The 26,769-nt window shown below is 40.0% G+C and overlaps 1 pseudogene; it reads left to right on the top strand.

Annotated features, from left to right (window-relative positions):
* Positions 1-26,769, top strand: part of LOC110559366 (large ribosomal subunit protein uL14-like) — a 54,016-nt pseudogene that overhangs the window by 6,938 nt on the left and 20,309 nt on the right.

Raw genomic sequence — 26,769 nt, 5'->3', positions numbered from 1 at the left:
ACTATCAAAGACATCTTGTATCAAATGGACCTAACATACTTCTACAGAGAGCCACCAAAACACCGAAGAATATACATTCAACTCAGGAATCCATAGGAGCTACTTTAAAATAAATTGTATACTAGAACACACACAAAAAAAATCTTAACAAATTGAGAAAACTGAAATAATCCCATTTTTTCTCTGACCAAGGTTAGTATAGATCTAATAGAACAATGGAGACATGAAGGGAATAAAGCAAGTCAAAATCTCAAGGCAAAGAACAATATATTCTCGACTATATAAATCTCTTTATCATTAAAGCCTGAATCTCATAGTCTGTCATTTTTCTGCAGAAAATATTATATCCTTTAAAAAGGACTATTACAAAAAAAAAATAAAGCAGTACATAAAGAAAGGCTTACAGATAAAATACACTTTAAGAGAAAACATGGAAGTGGTCTTAATTATATTAACAGCAATGAGATAAAGTTTATAGGAAAATGAAGAGATGTTCAGGTTGAACACATCCAGGAAAAATGAATTTAATCCACAGTATATGACTGTCAGGAAGGATCATGGACTCAGGTCATATGCTGTTGAAAGACTATTTGAAAACAAGGGCTTTACTGTCTCAGCTGTCAGTAAACAGTTAATTATGTGTTGACTCCCATCTCCTCCACATGTTTCTGATCACTACTTTCTGGACAGTCTGATTCAACTGGAATATAAGGATGAGTTTGAAGTAACTGTGTGGCAATTTTAGACAGATATAAAACAAAGCCAAAGAAAACACAATGCCTTACATAAATTAAACTCCAACAGAGGTGGAAAAGTTTCTTCATCTTAATAATTGACTCCTAGCAGAGTTGGGACCCACTGAATAGCTTGTGTAACTCTAACTTCATGTCTGTGAGTTAATCTTTGTTGCTCGGGATGACATAACCACCTGATGTGCTTGTGGGTTGTGAAACATTAAAGTTTTGAGTAAGAAAACAGCTGAGGACTTTTGTTGGGAGCACTAGAACTGAAAATCTTCAGATTGTAGAAGAGACACATGTGAACAACTGATGAAAAGGCCAGGGTTTCTGTTCAGGGTGGCATGCAGAGATATGGTGTAATATCATCCCCCATTTCATTAGAGGAGTTTCAAAGGATGAGAAAGAATATAAAATATACAGGCAATAGCAGAGAACCAGAATGGAAAGAGGAAAGACTCAAAATATTCAAAATATTCTCTCAGAACTGAGAGAAAATAGATTGCTGCTGTTCAAGCTACCTGGCTTGTGCTAGGCTTTTATGCAAGCTTGAGTTGACTCATACAGGAGGGAGCAATTACAACTAAAAAGATTCCAAATGCGATTTGTAGGGAGGGTCTAGAAGATATTGCTTTCATAAAATAAGAATATGCTTCTGGGAAATCTGAACATTCTGAGACAAAAAAAAAAAAATCTTAGAAAGTTAAAATCTAATTTTCAAACTAAAATATTCGGTGGGAGGGCTGGAATGTTGAGAAAATCTCCCAAGGACCAAGAGTAAAACAAAAGAGTGAGGAAAATATTAATAACTAAGAGACGTATAAGTTCTAGCACTTACCGGATATCTGATTAGTAGGAGTTCAAAATACACCAAGAGGAGAGAATGGAAATTACCTGAAAAAAAGTTAGATTAATGAATCCTAAAACTAAAGCAATCACAAATGCCACACTGAAAGACTACAAAGAAACCTGTTATTTTAAAGCAAAATCTCAATCCTTCAATTTTACTAATGAAGGCTCAGTAACCAGATGCTGGTGTGAAAATTTGCTAGCTCAGAGAGGCAGACCAAGCACCCAGACGACCTCCCTACTCTGCTGATATCCCAGAAGGACAAAGCCCCTTCTCCTTCTCCACTCTGTCTTAAAAATCCTTCAAACTGGATGTTCCTCCTTTCTACTTCCTGTGTGTCTCTCTATCTGCCCTCTAGGCTTCCTCTCACTCTCCATGTTTTTTTCCCAAGTTCACTTCCTGTTAACTGGTTGCTTACTCCACTCTTAACCTAAGGTTAAGTTTATTTAATTTTGTTTACAGAAAGCTCTTGCTTAAAGGTGTGTGCTAGGGCTGAACCACATCACAAGTACTTGTTTACAATAAACAGAAAGTTTTTGGATTAAAGGTGTGTGCTAGGGCTGAACCACACCACAATTAAAAACAGTTTTTTTGTTTGTTTGTTTGTTTCAGTACACAATCTCGGGTTCACAGTGTGACCAAATATCATGCAACAGAAACCAGTACCTAGATAAGCCCTTGCAAATTTTCACAGACCCAAGGATAAAGATAGCCTGAGAGGTTTCAGGGATAAAATAAAGATACCTCCTAGAAAGGATCAAAACCCATAGCAACATTTAGGTGCTAGGAAACAGAACAGGGAAACTTTGAAGTTCTGAGAGGAAATGCCAGTGCATATTAGTAACATCAGTACATTGAGTATTCAATGTCAGAGCTAGGCAATGTTCTAAAAGTTTTAGGTAAATCATTCAATCTTTCCAACAATCAAACTTTCCCCTTCACTTTTTTGGAGACAACATCTCACTATGTAGCCTATCTGGCCTCTATCCTGAGATCCTCCTGCCTCAGCATCTCAGGTTCATGTACCACCATGACTGGATTCTACATTTTCTTAAAATACATAATATTATTAATAGCACATGCCCCTTTAAGATGGTAGAATTGAGGTAGGATGGTTAAATTATGTTCTCTAAATACATATTCTGTCCAGCTAAATTACGAGAGTAATGAGAAGATAATTCAGATGTTCATGATATTGAAAATAGAAAAAATCTTTGAACATATCATTAAAATTTATCCCTTTTCCCTTCTGACTCTTTCTGGATGCTCAAGATGTTAAAGTGAGGATGGAGGATGGGGTGGGTTCTCTGGAGTGAAATTCCAGAGTCCCTTGGCTCTTCCTGTAGGAGCTGTGATCAACTGTGCTCATAGAACAGGAGCCAAAAATCTGTATATAATTTCTGTGAAGGGAGTCAAGGAAAGGCTGAACAGACGTCCTGCTGCTGGTGTGGGTGACAGGGTGATGGCCACAATTAAGAAAGGCAAAACACAACTAAAGGAAAAGGTCTATCCAGTACTGGTAATTTGACAATGAAAGTCATATCAAAGAAGAGATAGAGTGTTTCTTTAGTTTGAAGATATTGCAGGAGTCATAGTAAGCAATAAAAGTGAGTTAAAGTTTCCACTATTACAGGTTCAGTTTGAAAGGAGCGTGCAGACTTGTGGTCCAGGACTGCATCCAATGCAGGCAGAATTGCATGGTTCTCCAGTGTATTTATAAAAATATATTCATTAAAAAGTCTTTGCTCCAAAAATTTATTTTGGAACAACCAAAGACACTCATGTGCATACAACACCAAAAAAGGAATGCTACAGGAAACAAAATGCAAGGAATTTCCGAGTTCAACAGTATAATGCAAAGAAATAGCTGGATTTTAGCACTATGGAAGGTTTAGAAAGTAGCTCAGGTTAGTCCAAATTGTATTATCTTAATGGCAAGGAGTGATCATTTTGGAAATAAGAAAAAAAGAAGCAACAGGAGAAATTTCAATCAAAACAGAGCCCTGTGCAAGCAAGGCAAGGCTCCCAATGAATTGAACTAGTATGCAGGGAGATATGGTTCACCAATGTGGTGTGTATTTCCTATGTGATGTTCACATCAAGAGGATCCATTTGATTGTAACCACTGGGATTTATTATTAAATAATTGGTGATATTTATAGGATGGCAAGCTAAGAGCAGATTGGTTGCTTAAAGATAAACCATGGCATTACTTTAAAAATACACATCACTACATAATCATAAGTTTGCAAAAGCTGCTTATTATTATTCAGTTTTTAGAATATGTATGTAAGATATATTTATAGAATTAAAAGAAAAAATTTAAATATACTTTTTTGGAGATGACTACAGATAAAGCACTGCCAATATGGAAATAATTGTGCTTTAGATGGAAATCAAAAGCGATGGGAGAGACTCAGGAGGAAGTGAGTTAGAATGAAGTGTAAGGAGATAAATTTCATTATCTTATATAATATGGATCAAGAGATACTGTGAAATCCATGGAATCCTTGGGGGTGTAGATGCTAAAACAGAAACAGCTTATGGCATAGCAGGAAGGAGGCAATGACTATGTAAAATGAAAGGGTTTGGAAACAGGAGTATGTAGGAAAGCCTTCAGATTGTCACGTAGATAAAAAGTCTGAGAAAGAAAGGGGGGATGACAACAGATTCAGGCAGGTGGAGCCTTAGACTCTGATACATGGCTGACATTGTGTCAAGGACAAAGACTGCTCATCAGAGGAGTCTCACTTCACAGAAATGACCTGATATTTCTATCACATAGTTATCGATCAAGGGCAGATTGGTATTGGCTCCAAAACCAAAGAAAGCTGTGAACATGATGTAGCTCAAGACTACTAGTCAACTCCATATTTTGTATCAGTCAGCCCATGAGTTCATGTCAGAGATGGTGCCTGTTCCTATTATTGGGGAACCCCCGTGGACACTGAGCTATTATGGGCTACATCTGTGCAGGGGTTCTAAGTTATCTCCATGCATGGTACTTGTTTGGAGTATCAGTCTCAGAAAAGACCCCTGTGCCCAGATATTTTGGTTCTGTTGCTTCCCTTGTGGAGCTCCTGTCCCTTCCAGGTCTTTCTATCTCCCCTTCTTTCATTAGATTCCCTGTACTCTGCAAAAAGTTTGGCCATGAATCCCAGCATATGTTCTGATACCCTGCTGGGTGAAGACTTTCAGAGGCCCTCTGTGGTGGGCTCCTGTCCTGTTCCCTGTTTTCTCCCTCTTCTGATGTCCATCTTATTTGCTTTTCTGAATGAAGACTGAGCATCTTACCAGGGTCCTCCTCCTTGATTAGCTTCTTTAGGTGTACAGATTTTAGTATGTTTATCTTATATTATATGTCTAATATCCACTTGTAAGTGAGTGTAGACCCTGTGTGTCTTTCTGCTTCTGGGATGCCTCATTGAAGATGAGCTTCTCTAGATCCCACCCTTTGCCTGTGTTCATGTGGTACACACATGTGCATGCGAATGTGCAAGTGAAGGATAGAGATCAACCTCTGCCCTCCTTCTTTTTTTTCTTTAGTTAATTTAATTAATTCATTTTACATCCCAAATGTAGCCCCCTTCCTGCTCTCCTCCAGGTCTTAACCCTGTTTCCCTCTTTCCCCTACTCTGCTCCCCAGAAAATAGGAGGACCCCCCCATATCAACCCAGCACAGCAAAAGTCACATTAGGACTGAGCACATCCTCTTCTCCTGTGGCCTGGTGAGGCAGCCCTGCCAGAAGGAAGTGATCAAAAAACAGGCAAGAGTATCCATGTCAGAGACAATCCCTGCTCTCCTTAATAGGGAACCACATGAAGCCTGAGATGCCCATCGGTTACATCTGTGTAGGGGGCCTAGGTCCAATGCATGTGTGGTTCTTGGTTGGTGCTTCAGTCTTCACAAGCCCCTCTGGGCCCAGGTTAGTTGGCTCTGATGGTCTTCTTGTGGAGCTCTTGTCCCTTCCAGGTCCTTCTATCCTTCCCTCCACTCTTCCACAAGATTCCCTATGCTTCACCCAATGTTTGGCTGTGAGTCTCAGCATCTGTTTTGATCTGCTGCTGGGTGGGATCCTCTCAGAGGACAGCTATGTGAAGCTCCTGTCTGCAAGCTACCGACATATCATTAGTAGTGTCAGGGGTTGGCTCCTCATTCGTTATGAGTGTCATCCAGAGTGGTTTTTGAGACTGTTTCTTCCTTTAGTTGCAACTCACTAATTAGACTGGGCTGGTTGACAGCTAGCTCCAGGGATCCACTTGTTTTTCTTCTCACAGTGCTAGGATTTCTGGTGTGCCATGACACTTGGCTTTTATACAGGTGCTGGGCTGGAGCTTGGATTATCAGGCAAAGTTGATACAGACTCCACCATCTCCCCAAACCTTATCCTTGTGTTATTTCAGTGGCTAAACCCATCTAAAGTCCTTCAAGCAAGATGATGACTGCCCCCACAAACCTGCTTCTTTAATTCAGAGAGTGCCTAGTGTCTCCGCTTTGGTCAGGGCTAACCCCTGCTTGGGAATCGTAGATCAGGTGAAGCCTCATCTGTATTCTTGCATACAGAGTCGAGGACCCTGTCTCCTACAGCAAGATGAGTTCCCCGTGGCAAATGTGAAATATTAATAAACTCCAGGTCAAGCTCTAGAGCAGTGGTTCTCAAACTTCCTTAATGCTGCCACCCTTTGCTACAGTTCCTCCTATTGTAGTGACCCAGCCATATTTTTGTTGCTACTTCATAACTGCAATTTTGCTATTGTTATGGATAGTAATATGAATATATGATATGCAGGATATTTAAAATGTGACCCCCATGAAAGGGTTGTTCAGTCCTCAAAGGGGATTGTGATCACTGCTACAGAACCTATAAGAAACAGAGGCAGGACTGTGCTGCAGGTCTGCAGGTAAATTCACAAAGTTATTTTGGGAAGAAAAGATCTATACAGTTAATGACTGTACAATTAACTACACATTTTAGGATATTTTATGTAGTTTAATCTTTTCCCTTCCTTAATGTACACACAGTTTAAAACTCAGAAAGCAAACCTGTTGGTTGAATGGTAAACTATTCTTGTATCTAACTTTCTCTCATAAGAATTTTTTTAAAGAGAGAAAGGAAGAGGAGAGATATAGGAGCTTAAAATAAAGAGAGCAGGAAAGGGTACATTAGCTGACAGAGATTTTGAACAGATTTCTTCTTGAGAGAAGTCAATGGAAAAGTGGTCAGAAAGGTCGGCTCTGGCCAAGCAAGAAAGATGCCGATCTGAGAAAGCAAGTAAAAGAGTGGGAGAGGCCTGTGGCTGTGGGTGGGTGCTTCAGAGGAAATTCCTGTGTAAAACAGTTGCCCTCGCTACAGACCCTTTTCCGAGGAAGGACTGTCACAGCTATGCATTTACTGTTCAGTAAAAAGAAATAAACAAATAAACAAAACCCAAGCAAACAAACATGAACCTCTAGAGACACCGTATCCTTGGCATCGTTATGTTCTGACACTTAACAGTCCAGTAGGGTAGATTCCTAACTCAGTGGACATGAAGGTGCCAGGTAGCTGTTATATTTTCTCAACCTTCACTGCAAACTGAGAGCCATGAAGGACCCTGAATACTTGATAGAACCTCAGGAGAGAAAAGAAAAACAAAACAAAACAAAACATTATTCCCAAAGAAACAGACACAATTCAGGGAAAAGAAGGCTACTGTATAAAGACAGATCAAGTCTAGGATTTTCATTTGTATCAAGAGACTGAGCTAGCTATCAGATCGAAAAAGTAAATCAGATTCACATGAAGAAGGCCAGAGAAATATAGGAAAGCTGGGACTGAAGATTATAAAAATAAAGAAAAGGAAAGAATTTGTGTATGTGTTTGCATGTATGTGTGTGTGTGAGGCAAGGAAGCAGGGAGAGACAGGAGAGTTAGTGAAACAGAGACATAGACAGAGATAATGTGGGAGAGATAAAGATAGAAAGACACATGCAGAGAGAGAAGAGAGAAAGAGGATGCCAGAGAAATTACTGAGAGGGACAAGACGGGGCACAGAAAGTCAATGTAGGAGGTACACATCGAGATAGTATGAATTTTATAAAGAGAAATAAAATTCAGTGTTTCAATTATAAAATTATTGAAGAGTGAAAACTGAATTACTAGGAGCATGCTAGGAAAAACATTAGTGGCATGGATGCCTGTGGTGTTTTATCGAAGAATGGTGTATGCAAGTCTCCACTACATACAACTTTGTGAAACACAGAGACAAGTTATTGATGTTTTATGTTGACATAAAGAAACAAGAATCCAGGAAAAATGAGTGACACATTTTAATATGTAAAGCATGGAGATTTTTGGTTTGGATGCAGCGGATGTTTGAAAATAGCAGAGTAGCTATACCAAAGACTTGCTTTATTAATTGTGAAACCAGGTAGGTTAGTCTATGCAGGAGGGAGCATTGAAGGCAAGTGTGGGTACAAAAAGCCGTTGGCACAAACAAGTGCCACCTTGTAAAATATCTGAAACTGGTTCTGAAAATACAGAGTTGATCTGACTGGAAAAGCTGAGGATTACATGTATATATTTGCCAAGATCATAGCTGATAAAAAACAAAACAAAACAACAACAACAAAACAACTGAGCTGGGTAGTGCTGGCACATGCTTTCAGTCACAACATTGGGGAGGAAGAGGCAGAGGTGGTTCTTGGAGTTTGAGACCAGCCTCACCTACAGAGTGAATTTCAGGACAGCCAGGGCTATACAGAAAAATCCTATCTCAAGAAAACACACACACACACACACACACACACACTTACAGGCATACATACACATAATTCTGAGCAAATTCACAAATACTAATGAAACATCTCTACGCTCTGGCTGTGTTCCCCAAATCCCAGCATAGTGGCTGAAGAGAGAAGGCTAATGGATTTTAAGCACATAGAGTTCAATGGATGTTCCTCCTCATATCAGAAAGTAAGTGGACAGTGATGGGAAAAGCCAGAACTGAGGCTATCAATGGTTCCTCAATTTATCTGTTATTGTTATGCACATGAGAAAATGTGTACAAGCAGTTTAATACTTTCAGAAGGATTCAATATACACTCTTCTACAGGTGAACCCAGACTGGAAAAAGTTGTAACTTTTGGGGATTTCTGCTCACGATTGTGTAGAATTCTCCTTAATATCTTGGGGATTATAATGCTTTTGGCATTTAATTCTCTACTCAATGTCAAGTCTGTAATACATATTCCTAGACTCAGACATTTGCTCTCCATGTCTGGGATGCTTATATACCTTTCCTTTTATTAACTTCCTGGTTGCTGAATCTTTAAAAGAGGAATAACATACAGTCACCAATGCTCAGAATAGTGTAAATACATTTAGCCTTTGCAAAGTCATGAGTGTCTAGAGAAAAGAGGGAGATTGGGGTGATAAGAATTGATGCTTTTCTTTTTGTGAATAGCTAACTTGGTTGGAAGATATGAATTACACACACACACACACACACACACACACACACACACACACTCTTGATGGTACTGAACGGTGATAGTAAAGCAGAATGATCCTTAGCCACCCCTGTGAGATTCCAGTCTCTTTTCTAGGAAGTTGCATCATTTCAACTGTTTGAATTCGCCCCATTTTGATGTCGATGTCCATACTCCTGTGTAAAGTCAACTTCGGGTTTCAGTCCCCACTCCCCTTTTTGAGTTACAGTCTCCTACTGGTCTGGAACTTGTCAAGTAGGGTAGGCTCAAGGGCTGGTGAGACCACACAGCTCCACAGGCCTTTGCCGTCTCAGTGCTGGGATTACACGTGCATGCCATCATGCCCAAATGCTTTTTGACATGGGTGCTGGAAATTAAACACCGCTCCTCACACTAGCCTTGCAACCACAGTACTGACTGAGCTGTCTCCTCTGCTCAACTGTTAGTTCTTAAGGGAGAAAGGAGATACTAATAGAGTCTCATCTGAGAGGAATGCTATTTTACAGAGTTCTTTCACATACTGTATTTCATATCACCTTCATGAAGATTTATGATTCTTGGCAACCTTTGCATTTTAAAGATTGAAGAACCAAGTAGAGAGGATAAATAGTCCCTATATCCTATAGGTTTGAAAGTAATGATACCATAGTCCGAATCTTCATTGCCAGAACCTCATGTGTAGATTAAAGCCATATCTTCTGTTTTTATTTTTACTTCTTGGCATCAATAGTTCAGAAATACTGGTCATTGGAGCCTGTTGGGACAGTAAGGAACTTTCTGGTTTAAAGCTTTGTTTTAATCTAAAGTCCTAGTAAATTCCCAGGGTTCTCTTCACCCTGAGCTTTGTCAGTTCATGACATTTCTAATGCTGAGGCACTTTCATACAGTTTCTCATATTGTGGCAACCTCCAGCCATAAAATTATTTCATTGGTACTTCATAATTATAATTTTGCTACTCTTATAAATTGTAATGTAAATATCTGCTGTGCAACCCCCGTGGAGGTCAAGAAACACAAGCTGAGAACTGGTTTAAGAACAAATAGATCCGGAGGGAACTCTAGTCCCTTTCCTGCAGCTTCTGTGTCCTACTCAACTTTCACCTTCCGTGTCTTGGAAATACCGTTTATGGAGAGTTGAAGTTTGACCTTCACCTTTTTCAAGTATCTTCCTGTCATCTGGGACCGGTTTTTTTAGAGTTGACTTTTACAGAGTGTGAATGTCCCTGTGACATTCAGATTTACATTTCTGGGCTCTTAGATCTTGTGGGATTTGTGCTGTGATGATTGTTCTCAAAAGGACATGTCACTTTCTGTAGATTTGTAGAGATGGCATTTCAGCTTCCTTTCACGGTTCTGGAATTGGACTCTGATTGACAATTTGTTCTTTGAAGTAAAGTACAGATTCAGAATGAACTGTTTCCTGTCCACTTACATACCACATTAAACCCTTTCCATATTTCTTATTGTCCATTCCAATCAGATCACATTGATTTTGGCCAATGAAAGGCTTAAGGCAGGACTGTGATTGAGAAGTTCTGCTTGCATTTTTCAAAGCTCCTTCCCTTTACTGGCAGTGGACTATTTATATACTAAAATTACTAATCCCCCAAATGGATGGCACATGTTTTTTATTTTCAGAAGAATATCACAAATGTAGTTGATTAATAGACCTTCATTCATTTGTATTATTTTCAGAATGTTAACTATAGAATGTAGTAAAATAATGGTAGATAAAAGTGTCCTATAGTAAAAGGAGTGTAGTTTGATTCATATACAGTTATTTATTTAATTAGGTATTCTTTTTAAGTTTATTTTATGTGTGAATGTTTGGCTTACATGCATGTGTTTCTAAGTGCACAACATGCGTGTGTGATCTCTGGTGCCCTCAGAGATCAGAAGAGGGCATTGGATCTCCTGTGACTGGAGTTGTTGTGAGTTGCCATGTGGGTCCTGAGAACTGAACACAAGTTCTCTGCAAGAGCAACAAGTGATCTTAACTCCTGGTGCTTATTTTATTTAAGATGATAAACGACATTCATACAACCCAGGTCTCTCTCTCTCTCTCTCTCCCTTTCCCTCTCCCTCTCGTTCCATCTCTCTCTCTCTCTCTCTCTCTCTCTGTGTGTGTGTGTGTGTTTGTAACATACACAATGCGAATGTCTTTTGTTACAGTTTTCAACTGGAATGTCTCTTAAAGGCCCTTGTGTTGAACGTTTGGTTCTCAGTTTGCCATTACTGGAAGGAGGTAGGACCTTTAAGAAGTGGGACCTAGGAGTAGGTCTTAGACCAATGGAGCATACCTTGAGTGGGTTTGTGGAATATTTTTTCTTGCTTCCTGACTTCCATGAGAACAGTATGCTCTACCATATTACCCTGTCTTGATCTTTGCCTCACTATAGACCCAGAGTGAGCAGAACTCATGACCATAGACCACAACTTCTGAAACTGACCTATAGGAACAAACATTTTCACCTTTATAGCTTTATTTCAAGATTTACAAAAGACAGTAGGATACTTGGAAGCATCCAGGATATGATACCCACTGAATATATTGTAGTCACTATAATTCTGTGATAGCTGAAGTGCTATAAGTTAAATATCTAATAGAGTTCATAGTAGCTAAGAGATGATTATGTATCCCGAATGCAGAAGTAAGCCATAACTGAACTATTTAGCCTCATTTTCAATCTCACATAAAAATTACTGAGCAACAGTGCATTCCATTTTAACCATATGTACCCATGGAGCTGGCAAGGCATCAGCAGGGTCAACAGCAATTATTTTGCTGCTGTGATTCTGACTTGAGAGCACTCTTCTACTTGTCATTCCTCATTTGCTGCATTTGCAAAGCCCAGAGTCTTGGCTTTCACCCCAGTCACACTGCTGGGATTGGATCCCCTTCCTTTCCACTGCCACACACAACAAAACTATTGATGTCTTGCCTACATAAGCCTTGTCACATTCCCTCAGTGGCTTCGACACTAGCTGGGATCTTGTACTATAATTGAGACATTATCCAAGCGTAGTCAGCCATCCAACTACACTATTTCCAATGGACAGTTACATCTGAATCTTATTCATTGAACCAGCTATCTCTTTAGAAAGGTTTAATATAAAAATTAAAAATGTTTTTTGATATTTTCTTTTTAAAAACGATTTATCATCTATCTATCTATCTATCTATCTATCTATCTATCTATCTATCTATCTATCTATCTATCTAGTATTCTGCCTGCATGTGTGCCTACATGTCAGAAGAGGGCACCAGGTATCATTAGATATGGTTATGAGCCACCATGTTACTGGGAATTGAACTCAGGACCTGTGGAAGAACAGCCAGTGCTCTTAACCTCTGAACCATCTCTCCAGCCCCGTTTTTTGATATTTTCTTACATGAATACTATATTCACCTTTCTCCCCCACCAACTTCCATGTTCCCCTACTATTTCTCAAATTCATGACTTCTTTGTTAATTATTGTTACAAATGTACATATATGTAATATATATATATATTATATACACACATATATAACCTGCTGAGTCTAATCAGCATTGCTCATATTTGTTTGTGCTTAGAGCCAAATACTTGGGTTTTGATAACCTATCAGGGAGTTTGCCTCTAGGAAGACTGATTCTGTTTCTGTCAGTTATTTCCTGCCTGCAGCCTTTATCTAGAGACAGGGCCATATGGCATTTTCTCCATTTACACTGGCATGTCAGCTGGTTAAAATTATAATCCTACATTCATGTCTTTTTCTCTGTCTGTCTGTCTCTCTCCATGTGCATGCACATGTGTGTATGTTTATACATGCATGGGTGCTTGTATAACTCAGAAGTTGTTAGAGCCCCCGGAATCACAGGCGGTAGTAATAAAATTTTGGTCCTCTGAATGAGTAACTAATTCCCTTATCTACTGAGCCATATTTTCAGTGCCTTGATGCTTATATTATAATAACTGACTTGAAACTATGTTTGGGTAGTTGAAACACACATATTGATCAAGTGACTTCCCTCTTTCACCAAGATGGGCCTGCATCTGGCCAGATTTTTTTTTTTTTTCAGATCTGCTCTGAAGTGCCAGCTGTTGACTGCTAACAGCATCCCAGCAAGTTCTGCTATGGAGGTTTTTGGAGCGCTGACACATGGTTTTAAATTTTGTAAAAGGCTATAAACTGGATGCCAGTTGGATTTCTTTTTTTTTTAAATCAACATTTAAATTTTTTTATTTATACTTCATTATATATCCTGATTGAAGCCTCCTCCCTCAACTCCCCCAGTGCCACCCGCCCTCCCTCTTCCCCTCTATCCTCTTCCCCTAGTCCACTGAAAGGGGAGTTCTCTACCATTTCCATCTGCCTGTAGCTTTTAAAGTCTCATCTGGACTGTCTGGATCCTCTTCCTTCATGGCCTGTTAAGGCCACACCACCAGGGGCGAGTGATCGAAGAGCAGGCAACAAGAACCTTCACAGATCCACAGTGAGAGCTAAACTACTTAGTAGAATGTGGCCACAACTGCTTTCCATAACTGATTCCTCTTCACCCTCAGTTCCTCACTGTACCACGTTCTGCACATTATCCAAGACAGTCTGAAAGGTCACCATTGAGGACTTCCTGAGACAACTGTGATGTGACTACTGTATGTTATCTTATACCTAAGTTGTCTTGCACAGAGAGCTTTGCACCTTATTGTTGAGCGAAACCTGGGCTGCTCTAGTTGGAAATAGGTTTCTCTAGGGTGGTTGTGTAATGAATAGCACAGTTCTTTGCTTTTAATCTTATCGCTATTGTTTAATTAATTGCTCTCTGAGAGACTGCTTTCCTGGCATAGCAGCTGGTATTTAATGGAGACCTTTAAGATCATATGATTTAACCCACATTCATTTCAAAGATGAAGAAGCAGGTGTGGGTCTGCTGAGGTTCCACAGCTCATTCTTCACAGAGCCAGGGCAACACTGCATGTTTGCAAGAACTTTGAGATCTCATTTGAGTACTAATGTGAACTAATTTCAGTATGGCATGGCCCTCAGGTATGGAATCCTGGCCCCTTGTCAACATTCCGAGAGTTCAAGATTTATGAGGGTTTGCTGGGCAAGCTGGTGCCATTCTCTATATTATCATTTTGCAACAGAGAACGCAAGACTCTTGACATTGACTCAATTAATTCTGAAGAGCAAGTGGAGGGCTTGAAATCAAATCTCAGATTGGAGTCACTGATACTTCAGTTTCCTAATTTTAGCCCTGGATTCCCTGTCTCTTTTCCTGCTTTGTTCAGGATTTCCTTAGAGATGCCAACCAAAGAGCAGGCAGTCATGGGGGCTGACAGTGCTGTTTCCTTGCTCATCTTAATCCTGTGCTTAGTGGGTCCTGGGTTACTCAGAATGGCAGCATGCAGATGGGCCCCATGTGTGGACAGTGCTCTGACATCTTCTTAAGAGATGAAAGCGTTTTGGATGTGGGTTACTTTTCCACCTGATTTTGATACTCCCCGCTTGCCAGCCTTGTGTTTACTTCTTTTCTGGACACTTCCATGACACGACCAACATTGTTTCCAAGTCCTCTCCTGGTGGCTTATGGAAGCAGCTATGGAATCGGTCTCTGTCCTCTGATGTCTTTTTTGCCCATTCAACCTGTATTCAATGGTCAGTCTATTTCTGCCAAGACACACCTAGTTAGAGATGTGTTTCAGTAGATGGAGAAGTGGTTTGGAATTGGGTGGACCTACATTTTACCCCTAGAATTGCCACTGTCTAAGCCAAGTTATTTTATTTTATTTTATTTTATTTCTCAGAGCATCATCTTCTTCATGCATAAAATATGGGTATTAACAGTCTCTACCTCAATAGGATGCTCTATGGATTAAATACAATAAATCCTTTGTTAGGGAAATATATTCTCTTTCTTTCTTTCTTTCTTTCTTTCTTTCTTTCTTTCTTTCTTTCTTTCCTTTAGTGCCTGATATGGTCTGTCTTAACTTGTATTATGTTTTCTGAAGGCGCTCAGAGGGAAGGGAATGCAGAATAAGATGTAGTAGGGAGAGAGAGAGAGAGAGAGAGAGAGAGAGAGAGAGAGAGAGAAACAGCATCACCACTTTCCACTTTTGCATGGGTTGTCATTATGGGCAACTGGAATTCAATACCACTTCCTGGAAACCCATTGACAAACTACAGGGCATCCACACCAGACTTGCTTCATTGAGGGTTCAAGAAGGTTAGGCTGTTTGTCTATCAACTTAAACCCTCTATGATTAAACATTGTTCTTAGGAATTAACTCTACTAAACCTCTGGTCTTCCCCATATGCGTTGCTTTCTGGGAAAACACTCAGTCTAAAGGATGATGTAAACCGACTACAGGCATGTGGGTAGGCCTAAGAGTTCATTCTGGACACTGACAGTATCTGTTCCCTAGGTACTAGACACTAGGTACTAGACACAAGTGATGTTGTTAATTAGTTTAGCTCCTATTAAATTGAGACAATTGAATGGAGACAAGGCATAGATGCTTGGTTAGAGTAAGGCCCTTCGTCAGGAAATGGAAGTGCTGTTCATTTAGATCCTTAACATCTGGAGTCAATCTCAGATGGGCCGAGTTGGATATACCCACGGGAGCTCTGTGAGACTCACACACTATATTCAGGTAAAGGAATGCCTTCTCTCAGCCTGTGCATCTATCTGCATTGTTAAGGCCTGACCTCACTAGAGTGTGACCTTACCAGAGAGGCCCTTTCTTCTTTCTACTCTAACCATCAGTTCTATTGCTTTTACTGCCTCAACACATTCAAGAACACCACAGTCGTGCCAGGCCTCAGGACAGACCATGTTTGTCATGCTTCCCTTCACTGTCTCTCTCTTAGCTCTATTCATCTTTAACAATAGGGCCTTCCCCACACCAGCTTAGAATCATTTCTCCAGGGACCTAGCTTACTGACATACTACTTCCTTCTTATCTCTTCTTTCATCCTTCAATTTCCAATATAATCTTTATGTAATCTTGAAAACAGGTTTCCTATTTATTTTCTCTGTGTCTGTTATAGGCAGATGATCCCTTTTCATATACGCTTAATCCCCTTGATCCTTTAGCTCTCATATTGTTTATCTCCTGTATCAAGGTGAAAGTCTTGCTTTATTTGTCCTAAATATATTTAGTTGATTGGCTGCAAGAACCACATTTGCTTTTCCCCATGCTGACTCCCTAATGGGCAACCAAACAATTCACTTTATTTCAGCAAATCGGTGTTGGGGGTGTATGCCAGTCCTAGCCATATGCAAGCTAGGAGAAGCAGAAAATGAAGGAGAGTCTGGATTATAGAAAGAGTGCTCCATCATGAAACAATTGCATAAGTTGACATCCAGCTAATGTTTCATCTCATACATTGTACAATGGGTTCTAGAATGATTTAGATGCAGAAAGCATTTTAGACTGAAGGAAGGGCACCTTGTCATGTTGAGACTCCCGAAGATCATATTCTTGCGTGATGAATGCCAGAAAGAACTAAAAGGAGTCAAGAAAAACATTTTACTCCTGATAGTACTATATTATGGTGGAAGGACACAGATTCAAATAATTAGGGGAAAAATGCCTAAGGAGAGAGTAGATAGAAGGGTCTAGCTATCTTCTCTCTCTCTTTCAAAGATACCACGTCAAAGTCTACTTTGACTTTGCTCATGATTCCTTGTGCTGTGTCTCTTCTACTATGGATTCAACCACAGTCCTTAGGCCCTGATTGAAGAGTCAGTTCATCATTGTCCTTTAGACAGGTTGCTGAGTTTATGAAAAATTAGACCAGATGACAGCAGCAGGCTTGCTTGAATTTATATTTATTCTTCCTCTTCCAAAGTAGAGAAGATGTATTGGCGAAGACGTATTTGCTTTGCTTAATTTCTCCTCGTGAAAGTTGTTTCTATACTGTTTATGTTATCTTTTCTGCTAGAGATCACCAGCACTTCATCACAAAATTGATGGCAGACTACGGGTGACCCTCCTTGTTCACCAAGTTTGGCTCAGACTCATTTCTGAGTGGTTTTGACAATTTCACAAAGTTGAATAACCACAGAAAACAAAAGTTCATTTTTCAGAATATAGGAAGCCATCTCTCTGAACCTATACAAGTGAATATGACTCACACTTAAAAAAAGATACAAAGCAAGCATCCAAAATGTCCACAGTTTGTAGCAGCTTTATTTGTAATAGCCAGAACCTGGAAACAACCCAGATCAATGGAGGAATGGATACAGAAATTGTGGTATTTTTACACAATGGAATACTACTCAGCAATCAAAAACTAGGGAATCATGAAATTTGCAGGCAAATGGTGGGATCAGGAAAAGATCATTGTGAGTGAGGTATCCCAGGAGAAAGACACACATGGAATATACTCACTTATATAGACCTACAAGATATGATAAACATAATAAAAGCTATACACCTAAAGAAGATAAACAAGAAAGAAGACCCAGGGTAAGATGTTCAATCTTCACTTAGAAAGACAAATGGGATGAGCGTTGGACGTAGGAGAAAACAAGCAACAGGACAGGAGCCTACCATAGAGGGCCTCTGAAAGACTCTACTTAGCAGTGTATCAAAGCAGATACTAAGACTCATAACCAAACCTTATGAGTGCAGAGTGCAGGGAATCATATGAAAGAAGGGGAGTTAGTATGATGTGGAAAGGATAGGAGCTCCACAAGGACTAAATATATCTGGGCACAGGGGTCTTTTCCGGGACTGCTACTCCACCAAGGACCATGTATGGATATAACCTAGAACCTCTGCTTGGATGTAGCCCGTGGTAGCTCAGTAACCAATTGGTTTCCCATAGTAAGTGGAACAGGAACTATTTCTGACAGGAACTCAATGGCAGGCTCTTTGACCTCCCTATCCCCCAAGAGAGGAGCAGTCCTGCTAGGCCACAAAGGAGGACTTTGCAGCCAGTCCTGAAGATACCTGGTAAAACAGGGTCAGATGAAAGAGGAGGAGATTCTCCCCAATCAGTGGACTTGGAAAGGGGCAGGGAGGAGATGAGGGAGGGAGGGTGGGATTAGGAGGGAATGAGGGAGTGGGATACAGCTGGGATACAGAGTTAATAAAATGTAACTAATAATAAAAATAAAAAAATAAAAAAAATTCCACAGTCATGGCAACTTTGGTGGAATAAATGTGTGGTTTCTCATGTAAATCCTAATGTGCCCATAACAAAATGGGACAGCCTGCTGACTGTCTTTTTTCTGTTTGCAGCAACCTTGAAGAAGGTTCGGGAGTCCCAACCGTTGGAATACATAAGCTTTATGTTTTATTTTGATTTGACTGATACAGCCCTAAGTTCCCAAAATACACTACAATTTTTCCCTCACAATATTTCCTTTTTAGGAGAGTGAGCATGAAAGGTCTAATATGCATAGCAAAACAGCCGACTTGGTATTTTGTTGCTGTGCAGAATCAGAGACTTACATAATTACAAAATTCTCTAAAGGGTGAACACTGCAGAGTCTCCTATGAAAGATTCTCTTTAGCAATCAGTATTCTTTTATCACAGGCCAGACTGGATTAGATGCATCTATGGAGAATTACAAGAATTTGCAATGATGTTCTTCTGTTAATACGCCTTGGTTTGCATTCCTCTGGTGCTCTGAACGTGAAAGCCACAGATAGCTCTTGCTGGTAATGCTGCTTTCCATTTTGGCCACAGAGGAGACAACACAAAATCCTGACAACTAATAATAACCCATGAAGGTTAACCACAAAGCAAGTTTCCCCACTATCCCCTGACCCTGGATGGATCAACTGTAAAAATCTATCCATTGAAGATTATTAAAGATAAATACATCTTGTGAAAAAAACTGTTCCTTGAGAGTTGTCTGGGTTTAAAGAAAACGATATTGATTTATTTAGTTCTAAATCCAATATGATATGTGTTAATCATCTTCTGTAGCAGACACTTCAAAGGAGAAAAAAAAAAGACACTTAAAAAATGAGACTTTACAACTTGGAATGTCTCAGACTTGCATCCTATATGTAAACTTTCAGGCTGTGGCTGTATCAATTTGGGTTTTTTAAATTTATGTAATGAGTTGACAAGCTCCTGGGGCCCCTTAGATCTGGATCTGTTAATTATCTAATATAATTACCCGGGAAACATCTGTGCCTTTTTCCTGCTCCACACCAGGAAAAAGCTGCATTTGCCCAGCATGTAGAAAATGCTATTGTTTCCATAAAAATATACATGTCTATATAAGCACAAAGTAATATTTAAGTGTCTAATGACTTTTCATGGTTTATTCTTTTGTTGTCTATGTGCGGTGCATCTACATGTTCTTGCGTGTGTGTGGGTGTGTATGCCTGTTGAGGTCAAGTGTAGACATCAGGTTTCTTTGCAAATGGCTCTGTGCTATATGTTTTGGAGACAAAATTCCTCCGTGAGTCTGGAGCTCACTGGTTTGTTTATGTAGGCTGCTCAATGTTCCAAGCATTGCTTCTCACCAACATTGGGATTACAGATGTGAAGAGTCATATTTTATGTGGGTTCCGGGGATGTGAATTTAGATACTCAGAGGTGTATGCCAAGCACTTTTCCAGGCTAAGTCATCCCACCAGCCCAGAGCTTTCAATTTTAAATGCTTAGTTCTATTACCAACAGCTAATTACGTGATTTATACAGCTCTGAATGAAGAAGACACACTTTTCTTTTGTATATATCACGGTAAAGTCATGGAGAATAAATACACTTTAATCTGCTCTCTGGAATGATATATAAAAGCAAATATTAACAGGAGAGAAGTCACCCTTACTTTGCTGTGCTGTCCTTTCCTGTCACCATCAGCTTCTTGCTTTGAGCTAGGTTCTTCCATTTTATAACATGAGAGAGAAAAAAAGGCCCCAATGGAAAACAACCTTTTCTCCTACCTACATCTTCTCAGAATCCCCTCTCTTTCCACATTGTCATTGTGGTCTTCTATAAATTTTTCCTGTATTCTCTCATCAGAAGGAAGCATTTTGATCCATTTAATAAAATAGAAGGCTTATATAACAAGGTAAACTTTGGGAGCTGTGAATCATTGTACAAAGTTGCTCACTACAACACAGATTGTATCTTGATAACTTAATGAACGTCAGGTACATACTCTATTTCATCTCTGCCAGCTCTCTTCAGTTGTACTTTGTAAGAAACTCAATTAGCATTTTTTTGTACCTTGCTCTTTGTATATGCTGATCCCCACTTATTTTTTAAAAACAACATTTATATATTTACTGTATGTGTGTATAGACACACATATCCATAGCACACACGTGGATCAGAGGACAATGGCAGACTTGGTTTTCTCCTTCCACCATGTGCATCCTGGAGATGGAACTCAGGTCATCAGACTTGGTAGCAGAGGCCCTGTCCTGTTGATCTGTTTTACTTGCCCTGATCCCTAATTTTATATGCTTGTCTCTATTTTTTATTACAATGTCTTTGTGTTCTTGTGGTTTATCACTGTTTCCACCAATCTTCCCTTAAGTCCAACAGGTACTCTTCATCTTTCTTTTTTTCCTCTGTACTCCAATTTTTCTTTGCACATTAGTCTTTCCAGCAAATTGTTGTGTCTCATTCAACTTATGTGTCTTCTCATGTGGTTTTCCTCCTGACTGTTATTTTTTTTGATTACAACAATCAAGTTTTAATTATTCTTCCATTAAGGTTTAGTTCAGAGTAAACACTGCAAAGGTGTGTGTGATGGGATAATTGAAGGAGTTGGTGACTACTCCTTCAATTCTTTTCTGAATAGCTGGATGAGTACCTGCTATGTGCTGCTTGCTGTGAGAGAGTCACTAATTCTCCTCTACAAGGTAGACATTGTTTCTCTTGTCTTAAAGATATGAAGTTGAGGTTTAAATGAGGTTAATTAACTTTCTCCACCCTCTTTTCCTTTGCTCTCTTCCAGCTAATGGAGTCATTAAACACAGGTCTGGTCAACAGCAGAAATGCAATTGGAAGCCAGCTGGTGTGGCTGGTGGAAAAAGTTTCTCCTCCTCCTCTTTCTCCTTCCCCTCTTTTGATTAAAAACATACCACAACAGCTGGAACAGCCTATTATTCTTAATTACCACTTTACCATTTTCTTGTCTGCTCTTTTGTGCTCAGGACTGAAGATAATACAAACAAGTTCAGCTGGTACCTTGCAACCTTCAGGCTACAGACATAAGGATGGATGGCAGACATATTCAGGAAGAACAGCTAGAATAAAGGAGTCTAGGGTCCTAATGATGTCTGTGAACAACTGTAGCAGTGCACGGCTCTTGGTTCTATGAGAAAAATCAGTCTTTCTGTTAGCACGGCTCTATTGTTCTTCTCAATCAACTCTTAACTGGCGTTGCTACTAAGTGGTAGACAACTGACTCAGACTCATGTGCCTTTACTTCTAATTGTTATTACCTCCATTTTGTCATACTCCTTTTTCATATCACACAATCTCTGACTCAAGTTTATCTAATATTAACAATAGGAAAAAGACCTTTGGCACTAATCAGGCAGTCCTATTCATAGCTTTAAGCACTAGCTGTACTTTTGCTGTTCACTTTTGCACAGATAGATGTTTGTGGTGATGAAACAATTAAAGAAGGCTTCAGATATGGGGCAGACTATGTGATAAGTCTCAATGAATAGTCAGAATTTGAAAACAGCTCTGAGAGGGCAGAGGTTGGCTTTATATCATTGTTTCTCAGCCTTCCTAATGCTGTCACTCCTTAATACAGTTTCTCATGTTATAGTGTGCCCCAATCAGAAAATTATTTCATTACTACTCATAACTGTAATTTTGCTACTGCTATGAATCATAATATAAATATGTGATATTCACAGTGTCTGATCTGTGACCCCCCAAAAGGTCCCCACAGGTTGAGAACCACTGTCCTATATAGAGGAAAATGGGCATAAGCATCATTGGTGTGGCAAAGAACAATGGCCTGTTTTTCTTGTCTACCCTTTCTTTATAATGCTCACTGTTGGAAGAACATACAACTTTTTGGTGTCTTTGGCAAAAAGTTTTAGAAGTCATTACATTGTAGTTGGTTAAGGTCCAAATGTAGAGACAGGTGGAAGAGGGAAGTCAAGGGTCCCCTGACAAGGAAAAGTATTGCTGACAAAAGATGGGGAGTTGAGTTCACCTTATGCCCCTGTTCCTGACACTTGCTACTGTTAATCAAATGGATTCCATTACTACTACTTCAGTCTACTATTTGCAGTCTATGAGGTAAGGTGGATAAGGAGCCTTGCAAACCCACCAGAATAATTTGTAATTTTTGGATCTTGGATTAGCATTATAATTCAGAATGATAAATAGATAAGCCAGAATCAATTAGAGGGGATATTGATTTTATATCAAGTAGTGTATTCGGTGTCATAGTATCAAAGGCTCTTGCCCCTTGACACTCAGTACAGTCAAACTGAAAAATACAGAAAGCAATCTACCCTCAGATGCAGAAGTGCAAAGAGGAAGAGAGCTGAAATTGAGTGGGGAATGTTTTCGCCTTTTTTTAAATTTTTTAAATTTTATTTTTCTTTATTAATTACACTTTACTCACTTTGTATCTCCCCCCCCCATGGTTCCCTCCCTCCTCCCATCCCAATCCCTCCCTTCCTCAACCCTCTGTATGCATGCCCCTCCCCAAGTCCACTGATAGAGGAGGTCTTCTTTTCCTTCCTTGTGATCCTAGTCAATTAGGTCTCATCAGGAGTGGCTGCATTGTCTTCTTCTGTGGCCTGGTAAGGCTGCTTCCCCCTCAGGGGGAGGTAATTAAAGAGCAAGCCAATCAGTTCATGTCAGAGACAGTCCCTGTTCCTATCACAATGGAACCCATTTGGATACTGAACTGCCATGGGCTACATCTGTGCAGGGGTCTTAGGTTATCTACATGCATAGTCCTTGGTTGGAATAGCAGTCTCAGGAAAGACCCCTGTGCTCAGAATTTTTGGTTCTGTTGCTCTCCTTGTGGAGTTCCTGTCCTCTCCTGATCTTACTGTTTCCCACTTCTTTCCTAAGATTCCCTGCACTCTGCCCAAAGGTTGCCCATAAGTCTCAGCATCTGCATTGATAGTCTACAGGGCAGAGCTTTTCAGAGGTCCTCTGTGTCAGGCTCCTGACTTGTTCCCTCTTTTCTCCTTCTTCTGATGTCTATCCTCTTTGCCTTTCTGGATAGGAATTGAGCATTTTAGCAAGAGTCCTCTCTCTTGATTAGTTTCTTTAGGTGTACAGATTTTAGTAGGTTTATCCTATATTATATGTCTATATGAGTGAGTATATACCGTGTGCATCCCTCTGCTTCTGGGATAGCTCAGAGATGGTGCAGTGGTCAAGAGCGATGGCTGCTCTTCCAGAGGTCATGAGTTCAGTTCCCAGCAACCACATGGTGGCTTACAACCACCTATAAAGAGATCTAGTTTTTGCCTTTTATTCCTACCATCTTGTTTCCCATAGCCATCAGGTGCAAAGGCAGCACACATAGACCCAGTGGTATACAGAGATCTGTTCAGAACAGAGTCAACATTGTTGATATATGGCTACTCCCCTATCAAGGCCTGGGTGGACCTTATACCAACTTGTATCTCATGAGTATATTAATTTTTCCAATGCCAATGAACACTTGATCTATGGCCATCACAGGAACCAGTTTTGAACAGCAAAGATTTGCCCTTCTATTTTATTGGGAGGTCCTGATACATAGATCTACTTCTCAGGTCTTCCCAGTCTAAGATGCTCTTTATGGTTCTTTCAAGTTCCCCATGAGCTACATCACTTGTACTTAACACTGGATCAGTGTTTGTGTCTCCTATAGAGAAGTCTTGGTTTTTCTCTGGGCTTCGGTGTTTATTATGCAAGGCCACTAGAAGTTTGGAACAGGGAGGGAGGAAAGCACCTAGTATTGGACCTTCTTAAATTCAGCTATCATGTACTTTGTCTTCTGTAAGACTGTTCCTTTTTGAAACCACTTCTCCCCTACATTCAAGCTATTTTTCTTTCTTTTCTTTTCCTTTCTTTTTTTTTTTTTTAATTGAATGCCACCTCCTTGGAAACTAGAGAAAGGCATTTTTTTTTTCTTTTTTTATTTAACTTTTATTAATTACACTTTATTCATTTTGTATCCTCCCATAAGCCCCTCCCTCCTCCCTTCCCGGTCCCACCCTCTCCCCCCTTTCTGCATGCATACCCCTCCCCAAGTCCACTGATAGGGGAGGTCCTCCTCTCCTTTTTTCTGATCTTAGTCTATCAGTTCTCATCAGAAGTGGCTACATTGTCAGGGTTCTAGGTTATCTCCATGAATAATCCTTGGTTGGAGTATGAGTCTCTGGGAGGTTCCCTGTGTTCAAATTTTCTTGTTCTGTTGCTCTCCTTGTGGAGTTCCTGTCATCTCCAGCTCTTACTATTTCCCACTTCTTACATAAAATTCTATTCACTCTGCCCGTCAGTTGGCCATCAGGCTCAGTATCTGCTTTCACAGTCTGCATGGCAGAGGCTTTCAGAGGCCCTCTGTGGTAGGTTCCTAGGTTATATACAAATCTCAGTTGTGCAAAGCACTGACTGTGTGAATGGTGTGTGTATGCTCCTTAAGTAAAGCAAGCATGATCACGTCTCCCTGGTGTGTGAAGATTAAGTGTGATGATGCATGCAAGAGTCCTCTGTTAAGAGCAGAGCACTTTACAGCTGTAAGGATTTATTAAAATGATAACTGTAATTCATTACTCATCTGTATTTACATCTTAATAAATGCTTAATAGATACATGCTAATAAATGCTTAATACCTATGGCTTAAATGAAAAATGAACAATGATTAGGTGCAGGTTTTACTTCAGGTGTTGCCTGTCACAAAGGCCAACTATACAGAAACATGAGAGCTCAGAAGCCAGTGAGACTATGGAACTTCATTCATGTATCCACTAAGATACACCGGCTAGGGCAACAGAGGAGTGAATGGCAGAGTAGGGGGAGGTTAGAGATAAATCTGGTTCTATCGCATGTCTTGGAGGTGATGTCAGTTTTATACTTATTTATTTTATTTATTTTTAATTGTTTTTTTATTAATTACAGTTTATTCACTTTGTATACCCCTGTAGCTCCCTCCCTCCTTCGCAATCCCATTCTCCCTTCCCTTTCTCCACCCATGTCCCTCCCCAAGTCCACTGATGGGGGAAGTCCTCCTCCCCTTCCTTCTGATCCTAGTCTATCAGGTCTCATCAGGACTGGCTGCATTGTCTTCCTCTGTGGCCTGGTAAGGCTGCTACCCCCTCAGAAGGAGGTGATCAAAGAGCAGGCCAATCAGTTCCTGTCAGAGACAGGCCCTGTTCCCATTACTATGGAACCCACTTGGACACTGAAGTGGCATGGGCAACATCTGTGTAGGGGTTCTAGGTTATCTCCATGAATGGTCCTTGGTTGGAGTATTAGTCTCAGAAAAGACCCCTGTGCCCAGATAGTTTGGTTCTGTTGCTGTCCTTGTGGAGCTCCTGCCCTCTCCAGGTCTTACTATTTCCCTCTTCTTTCATAAGATTCCCTGAACTCCACCCAAAGTTTGGCTATAAGTCTCAGCATCTGCTCTGATACCCTGCAGGGTAGAGCCTTTCATTTCACCTTACGCCCATCAGAATTGCTAAGATCAAAAACTCAAGTGACAACACATGCTGTAGAGGATGTGGAGAGAGGGGAACCTACTCCACTGCTGGTGAGAATGTAAACTTGTACAACCACTTTGGAAATCAATCTGGTGCTTTCTCCAACAATTAGGAATAGCGCTTCCTCAAGATGCAACTATACCACTTCTAGGCATATATCCAAAAGATGCTCAATTATACAATAAGGACATTTGCTCAACCGTGTTTATAGCAGCTTTATTTGTAATAGTCAGAAGCTGTAAACAGCCCAGATGCCCCTCAGTTGAGGAATGGATGCACAAATTGTGATATATCTACACAATGGAATATTACTCAGCAATACAAAACAAGGAAATCATGAAACTTATACTTATTTAAACCTATACTTTTCTTTCCTTCTTTTACAAATATGTTATTTGGAGCCATTGTGATGCCTGGAAAACAATAGCTTGATAAAGCAAAACAAAACAAAAACAAAAACAAACACCAAAAACAACAAAACCCCACAGCTTTTAGAATTTGAATCCAGCTTTCCCATGTGCTAAGTATAGGACTCCAGGCAAGTTCCTTCTACTTCCTAAGCTTCAGTTTTTCATCTTCATTCTCATTGTTTTTTCTGAATAAGGATAACCCATATTGGGACTCTCTCTCTCTCTTAACATTATACTTGTGTGTATATAATACACACAAGTTGTGTGTAGATATATAATTGTGTGTAGATAATATTACATAATGTACACACATGCTTAATTCTTGGCAGAATTTAGCTTAACAAATGGTAGTCACTTCTTCTTCTTCCTGTTCTTCTTTTCTCCTTCTTCTTTGTTTTTTTGAGACATGGTTTATCTGTGTAGCCCTGGCTGTCCTGGAACTCAATCTGTAGGCCAGGCTGTCCTCAAACTCAGAGATCTGCCTGCCTCTACCTCCCAAGTGCTGGGATTAAAGGTGTGGGCCACTACTGCTCTATTCACTTTTACTTTCATATTAGAGAGCTCTTCACTTGTTTTATCCTGAATCTTAACTTCTTGTTCTGTCTTCTCTGGGTTTAATTGAGTGGTCTATATGTGTTTATTTTACTTTTTTTAGTCAGT

The sequence above is a fragment of the Meriones unguiculatus genome, chromosome 8, assembly GCF_030254825.1.
Source record: "Meriones unguiculatus strain TT.TT164.6M chromosome 8, Bangor_MerUng_6.1, whole genome shotgun sequence".
In the NCBI taxonomy this organism is placed as follows: domain Eukaryota; kingdom Metazoa; phylum Chordata; class Mammalia; order Rodentia; family Muridae; genus Meriones; species Meriones unguiculatus.
The sequence above is the reverse complement of the archived record's forward strand: the minus strand, read 5'-3'. Positions and strand labels throughout refer to the sequence as shown.